The 8346-nt window shown below is 38.4% G+C and overlaps 1 pseudogene; it reads right to left on the reverse strand.

The window, feature by feature from the left end:
* Nucleotides 1-3434: 3434 nt before the first annotated feature.
* LOC102828456 lies at nucleotides 3435-5471 on the reverse strand (annotated as a pseudogene).
* Between the last annotated feature and the right edge of the window lie 2875 nt (nucleotides 5472-8346).

An 8346-nucleotide genomic window follows, 5' to 3' on the forward strand; every position in this document is an offset into this window, starting at 1 on the left:
AGTCACTCCTTGGAAGCGCTATACAGAGTTGCTATGAGTCAGAACAGACTTGATGGCAGTTAACAACTTAACAGCAACAACAATGCAAAACCAGTGGGAGAGTACCAGGTGTCTATAGGATAACACTGGACTGTGATCCACAAAGTTGGTGGTTCGTGCCCACCAGCCAGTCCATAGAAGAAAGATGAGGATTTCTGCTCTCACAGATTTACAACATTAGAAAGCCTAAACAGGGTACCTATGAATCAAAACTGACTCCTTAGTACTTAACAACAATAACAACATGCAAACCTGACAACCAACATTACTTTCATTGGAGATAAACTTAAAAACATTCACCTGGTGAACAGCAGTCAGACAAGGATGCCCCCTTTATTACCACTCCTATTCAATACTATGCCAGAAGTCTTTGTCAGAGTTATAAAGCAATAAGAAAATTAAAGGCATGCAAATTGGCAAAGACGAAATAAAACTCTATTTGCTGATGATATGATCCGCTACGCAGAAAATCCCAAAGACTCAGCAGGAAAATTATTGGAACTTATTGAAAGATTCAGAAAAGTGACAGGGTACAAGATCAACATAAATTAATAGTTGGATGCCTTTACACTAATAAAAAGAACTCTGAAAAAAGGTTCAGAAAAACAATACCATTTAAAATAGCCACACAAAAGATGAAATCCTTAGGAATCAATTTAAGTAGGAAAACAGACTCTATTACAAACATTATACAAGAAAACAAGAGAGGTCTACAAAAATGTAAGAATATACCATGCTCATGGATAGGAAAACTTAATATTGTAAAGATGTCAATAGTACCCAGAGTGATCTATAGATAGAATGGAATTCTCATCCAGATGTAAACACCATTCTTTAAAGCAGGGGTGGAGAACCTTTTTTCTACCAAGGGCCATTTGGATATTCGTAACATCATTCACAGGCCATACAAAATTATCGGCTTAACAATTCGTCTTCTATATTTGGCCAAACAATTCATTAATTCACTGTTATTATAATTGTTGGAACTGTAGTTGCTTTGGCAGAGTCAGACCAAATGATTTTTCCGGTCTGTGGCACCATGGGTCAATGTGCTGTACTGCAAAGTCAGTTTGAACTACAATGTCAGTGGTTCAAGCTCACCAACTGCTCCTTGGAAGCCCTATACAGGGTCACTATGGATTGGAACCAACTCTACAGCACTTAACAACAACAATATATATAAGGCCCATGGCTGGACATTCTCCATGCCTGCTTTAAAGTGATGTGATCACTAACTTTTTATAGAAAGAAAAAGAGGCCCAAAATAAGAAAAGCATTACTAAAGAAAAAGAACACAGTAGGACCTCTCAAAACTTACTACGCAATCATAGTGGTCAAAACAATCTGTTAGTTATAAAATGAAAGCACCTAGATTAATGGAATAGAATTGAGAACCCAGAAGTAAATCCATCCACCTACAGTCAATTGATCTTTGATAAAGGAACAAAATACACTAAACAGGGAAGAGACAGTCTCTCCTACAAATGATACTGAAAACCAATTTACAGAAAATGAGACAAGATCCGTATCTCACACTATATACAAAAACAAACTCAACATGAACTAAAGACATAAATGTAAATCCTAGAACTATAGAGATCATCAATGAAAATATAAGGCTTCCAATACATGGCATAAATATACTATCAAAGGAAACTGAATACATACAAACAGCAGAAGACAAAATAAATCATGGGAAAGTCCTAAAAATGAGGCTTGTGTGCACTGAAAGATTTCACCAAAAGAGTAAAAAGAGAAAGCACAAACTGATAAGACAATATTTTTGCAATGCTATATATGATAAGGGACTTTATAGAAAATGTCAACAAGAAAAAGACAAGTAATCCAATTGAAAACTAGACAGAGGACATGCACAGACATTTCATCAAAGGATATTCATGCACCCAACAAACATGATGAAATGCCTGTGATCATTAGACATTTGTTGTTAAGTGCCATCAAGTTGGTACCAACCATAGTGATCTTGTTTCTGAGGAGTGACTGGTGGTTCTGAGCCACCAACCTTTAATTTAGCAATGCAGTGCATATTCTACAGTGCCAAAGATACAGATGAAAACAAGAATAAGATATCATCTCAGTTGAGAATTAATAGCAAAGTCCAAAAAAGCATAAAGAAACAACAACAACAAAATCTAAAATGATTGGACCCTTCTATACTGCTAGTGGGACTGTAAAATGGTACACCCCCTGTGGAAAATAGTATGGTGCATCCTCAAAATGTTCGAAAGAGAAATTTCATATGATCCAGCAATTCCTGTACTTGGTATATATCTTTAAGAAATAAGAACTGTGACACAAATAGAATATTTATTCTAGTTGTTCAATCATTCTAGCACTATATGCAATAGCAATAAGATGGTGACAGCCTAAATACCCATCGATGAAAGAATGGATAAATAAACATTGGTACATACACACAATGGAATACAAGGCAACACTGAAGAATAACAATGAGTATCTGAGAAACACCTCATAAAATGGATAAACCTGGAGATATTGGTGGTGGTGGTGGTGGTAAGTGCTGTCGAATCAGGTCCAAATCATAGCAGCTGTGTATCCTGTATAGGGTTTCTGATGACTGGCTGGTGAAGTTCAACTGCCAACCTTTGATTAGCAGTTTAATGCTATTCCTACAGCAGCACACTAGACATTAAGATGAGTGAAATTAGTCAATCACAAAAAGACAAATGTATGAAATCACAATGGTAAAAAGTCAAGAAAAGTCTTACATGCTAAAAGAAATCAAGCCAGACTCAGATGAGGACATGGAAAGAGGTATATCTTTGTTGATGTCAGATGAATCTTAACTGAAAGCAGAGAATACCTGAAAAATGTTTACCTGTGCTTTATTGACTATGCAAAGGCTTTGACTGTGTGGATTATGACAAGTTATAGATAACATTGAGAAGAATGGTTATTCCAGAACACTTAATTGTACACATATATTCAAATAAAACAGGGGACACTGAATGGATTAAAATTAGGAAAGGTATGTACCAGGAATGTATTCTTTCACCACAGTTATTCAATCTGTATGCTGAGCAAATAATGTGAGAAACTGGATTATATGAAGAATACGGCATCAGAATTGGTGGAAGATTAACAATCCCTAATATACAGATGATACAACCTTATTCCCTGAAAAGAGAGGATGTAAAATACTCCCCCCTGCCTTAAAATCTTAATGCTGCTTTATTGGCTGAAGGTGCTGGCCCAGGAACAGTTCTGCTGTACAGACCACTATTGAGCCCTGAAGGTCCCAACTCAGTATGGTAGTCAAGGCAGCTGGCCAATCTGTGGGGTTCAGTTCCCTCAGAGGCCCTACAAGGCTCCTTCAGGCAGGGACAGTGGGCAGTTGTGCTGGTATTGCCATCTCAGGAAGGCACTTTCAGATTTGGGGTCCCCAGGACATGGTCCAACAGGAACACCAGGCAGAAGTCAATGAACATGACCTGGGTAATGACCATCTTGAATTCTACAGAGATGTCTGCCAAGCCAAACTGGCTGTTGACATGGGAGAAGAGCCAATGAGCCGATCAGCGATGGCCAAGGGAGACAGTGCCAGGCTCTACACCAAAGGCTTGTTCTTGGGTAGGCTTTCCATGAAGGATGAACCCCTGCAGTTGATGGCGAAGGTTGCTGCTGTCTGATGGCCATGCCCATGAAGTACATGGTGCTATTGACCAGGCTTGGCTTGAGCTCCTTGTACAAGTCCACAAACTGCTCCTGCTTTGGCGGGCTCCAGGCCTGGGCCTCGCTGTATAATTAGGTGAGGCTCGTGAAATGCACAAGGAACTGCAGCAGCATGGTGACCACCATGTACAGATTGAAGATGTTGGGCAGAGGGTGCTCTTAGGAGAGGTCTTGAGAGGCTTAGTGAAAGAGATGAAGAGGAAGAAGCCAGCCAGCAGCAGCCCCTGCAGTGTGGCTTGGAAGTCACTGAACTTGACGCCTTCTAGGTAGAGGACACTTGGGCTTTAGGCCAAAAATTGAGTGCCAGCATCTTGAACAACTGTAGTGTCGTCACCAGTATGCAGCAGCTCTGCTTGATCAAAGACTAGAGCCATGATGATGGGTTGCTCTGCAGTGTAAAGGAAACGAAAGTCATCACCACTGGACCAATAAACAACATCATGATAAATGAAGAAAAGATCGAAGACTTCATTTTGCTTGGATCTACTATCAATACTCATGGAAGCAGAAGCCAACACATCAAATGACGGATTGCACTAAGCAAATCTGCACAAGATCTCTTTAAAGTGTTCAAAAGCCAAGTTTTTTGTCAGGTTGAGGACTAAGGTACACCTAACCCAAGCTATTTTCAATAGCCTCATATGCATGTGAAAGTTTGACAATGAATAGGTAGACTGTAGAAAAATTGATACATTTGAGTTATGGTGTTGGAGAAGAATTATTAATTTAAAATACCATGGACTGCCAAAAGAGCAAACCGATCTGTGTTGGAAGAAATACAGCCAAAATTCTCCTTAGAAGCCAAGATGGTCAGACTTGGCCTCTCATACTTGAGAAATATTATCAGGAGGGATCAGTCCTTGGAGAAAAACATCATGCTTGGTAAAGTGGTGGGTCATTGAACAAGAGGAAGACCCCCCAGTGAAATGGATTCGCAGTGACAGCAGCAATGGGCTCATCCTTATTGTGAGGATGGTGTGGGACTGGGCAGTGTTTTGTTCTGTTGTACATAGGGTTGCTATGAGTTGGAATCTACTTAATGGTACCTAATAACAACAAAGGTGGGTGGATGTGAAGGAAAGGAGAGTGATCCACTGGCTAGAGGGTAGACACACATTAACTTGGGTGAAGGAAAGCAAAACACAACAAGAGGGAGGTTGGCAGAAGAATGATGAAGACAAGGGAAAACACTAGGAGGAGTCCAAGAGTTGAAGTGAATAAAGGTAAAATACAGTTATATTCACAACTCTGATTCCAGTGTAGATACATGGAGAGATATACATACTTAAAAAGCATGGGATGGAGAATAGAAGAATACCCACAAATATATAAAGTTTTGACAGAGGATATTTGTACATGGATGTTTACCATTACTGTAAGCATATCTATGATTGTCACAGAGCATCCAAGGGGCAAAAATTTATGTAAACTTCTTGGACAAATCCCATAAGGGAATTGCTGGGCCTGGGGGCTCAGGAATGCAGTCTAAGCAGACACTTAGTGTGGCACTGTGGGCTAATGCATCAGACTGCAAAGTCATTTGAACTGCAAAGTTGGTGGTTCAAGCTCACCAGCTGCTCCTTGGAAACCCTATACAGGGTCACTATCAATCGGAATTGACTTAAAGGTACTTAACAACAACAAGTCCCGAATGAGAATATTGTACATTCTACCTTTGTGTGTAGTGACTGGGATCTTAAAAGCTCATTAACAGCCATATCGGGTGCAACTATTGGTCTCTCCATTTGCAGAGGAAAGAAGTGTGATGAAAGTTCAAGGATGCTTAGAATCAATGAGTCCAATGGACTAATAGAACACATGAATATCAGTCTCTATTACACTGAGACCAGGAGAACTAGATGGTGCCTGGCTAAAACTATCCACTGCACTGAAAGGGATTAAATTAGAAAGTCCTGCATGGAAATGTGGAATAGACTAGATATAAAAGACCAGAAAAGGTATATAGTGGAGACAATAATACTAGTACAGTAGGCTTACTATGGAACGGTCAACCATTCAAGATTAAAAGGGCAGCATTTAACCTAGGGCACAGTTCAGAAGAGTTGGAAAAGAGAATCACAGAGAAGAAGTGTTATAACTGATGTTACATGGAGGGGACTATACTCATTGGAATGAAATGAAGTGTGTGATTTGTTGAATGGAAAAGTTAGTATGTACTCTGTAAATCTTCATTCAATTCGCAGTGAGAAGTTAAAAAAAAATGATTTCCTTCTTTTTATTTCCTGTTCAATCTGTGATGCAAAATAAATTCTTAGAATATTTGCTGACTGAATGTCTTACTGGATAAATACATAAAAGGAGTTAATAAAGAAAGGGAGGGAGGATTGTGGAAAGTAGAGTGGGAGTGAGGGAGACAGAGAGGGAAGAAGAAAATTAAGAGGCAGACAAGCTAAATTTATGGTCAATGCTAAATATGATTTTCCGAGGTTTTTGAAACTATTAATGTTTGCCTTTCTTTAGCCTTCGAATCATAAATTTTTATTGTTAAAGTTGCATGTAATTATCTTATTAAGAAATAGAATGAGATTAGTATATATATAGGTGTATTTATTCTAAATGTCCTTGGAATTACTTAGATATAATAACTGCAATGTAATTGTCATTTTTTATAACCCCCAAGTTTACTGCAGAACCAGAATATAAAGGAAATATATATATAAAGGAAATATATATATATTGTTTGTCCATCCGTATCTAGGGAGAGACAAGTCACTGTTAGTAAATGGGTTTCCTGGAAACTGAGTCAATAGCCTTCATGGATAAGAACTACATTTTTTGTTGTTGTTAAGTGCCGTCGAGTTGGTTCCGACCCATGGTGACCCTGTGGTGTACGGTTTCTGAAGAGCAGCTGGGGAGCCTGAAACGTCAACCTTGCAGTTCAAACCGACTTGCAGTCCAGTGCATTAATCCACAGCGCCACACCAGGACTCCAGGAACTACATAGCTATCTACGCCTTAATATCAGAGATAGAAGTTCTTGGCCTTTCTTCTTGAGAAAGAAGCCTGTGGATGTGGTAAAATCCTTTGAGACTGTTCCTTAGAACTATCTGAAACAGAATAGCTCAAACTACAGCGCAGGGCAAGTACTGTCAGTCTGGTCATTTTTCCCTGTCCTTAATTTGTCTAGTTCCCATGGACCACTCCCACCAAGCTAGTTCTATTGACAAGTTATTGTAAACATAAGCAAGAAAGTTATCGATAACCAAATTTTATAAAGACACTTGGGGTCACAGAGTCTAAGTAATTTAGTCAGATTCACTGAAGAAAATCGCAAAGTTGGAATTTGAGTCATGATTTCTCATTCAAAAATCCATGATCTTTCCACTACTGATATCTCTAAGGAGCTCTGGTAGCGTAGTTCTTACGAATGGGGCTGCTAATCTCATAGTCAGCAGTTGGAAACTACCAGCTGTTCCATGGGAGAACGATGCCGCTTTCTGCTCCTGTAAAAATTTACAGCCTTGGAAACCCTGTACAGAGTCACTATGAGTCAAAACCGACTCCACGGCACATAACAACTGGTATCTCTATGGGATACAGTGATACAGATCATAAGTCCAGTGATCTGCTCTGGGGACCTGCGAGGTTAAGACTTTCCCACAGGGTGGTGTCAAAATCTCATTTGGAATAGATGATTATTGTTGATGCTGTTTTGGTTAAGTGCCTTCAACTCAGTTCCAACTCATAGTAACCCTGTATAGGGTTTCCTACGCTGTGCATTTTTACGGGAGCAAACTGTTTCATCTTTTTCCTGTGGAACAGCTGATGGGCTCAAACCACCAACTTGTGGCTTGCAGTCCCAATGTTTATCATACAGAGTCACCATGCTCCATTATAATATACTAGAACAACCAATTTTTTAAAATATTTTAATTATATATTTATAATTGAGTTAAAATGAAAGTTGTATTTTTTCATTTTTAGTGGAAGACATAAACTGCTGATGGGAATAAAAACTGTCTTAACTACTTTGGAAAACAAACTGGCCCTATGTATGAAGAGTTTCAGAAAAGTTTATGTTCAGCTACACCACACCTGGGAAAGCTACTATAATGACACATAAAATAGAAGTTACTAATCATTTTATTTATAATAGAGAAAAACTTAGAAATATCACAACTATTTAATATAACAATGAATAAGTGAATTACAGTATAAGTAAATGCTAGAATTTTAAGAAACAAATTATACAAGTGTGATTTTTTTTAAACATGTTAATAATATAACATTTGCACTTGGAAAATGAAAGATATGTATTTTTTAAAGTAAGTAAACTAAAGAAAATCAAGCTCAATGAAATTTTCTTCACTGATGAAAATAAGCTGAGAAAAAAAGTCTAGGGAAAAATATCAAGCTAGCTGTATAGAGTGCAGAGCTTGTCAATTTTATCCAAAGGAGGACTGTCCCATAGAATACAGCCTCCTATTCACACTGTGTAAAATCCCAGGCCATTGCTTTACCTATCTCTGTAGATTTTACACTGATACAAGTGACATAATAAAACATATGAAAGTATCTTACTTACATTGGAATGACTTCTGAATCATTCTCCAGAATAACATCCTGGCCAAA

Source organism: Chrysochloris asiatica, unplaced genomic scaffold (assembly GCF_000296735.1).
Source record: "Chrysochloris asiatica unplaced genomic scaffold, ChrAsi1.0 scaffold00131, whole genome shotgun sequence".
NCBI classification, from domain to species: Eukaryota; Metazoa; Chordata; class Mammalia; order Afrosoricida; family Chrysochloridae; genus Chrysochloris; species Chrysochloris asiatica.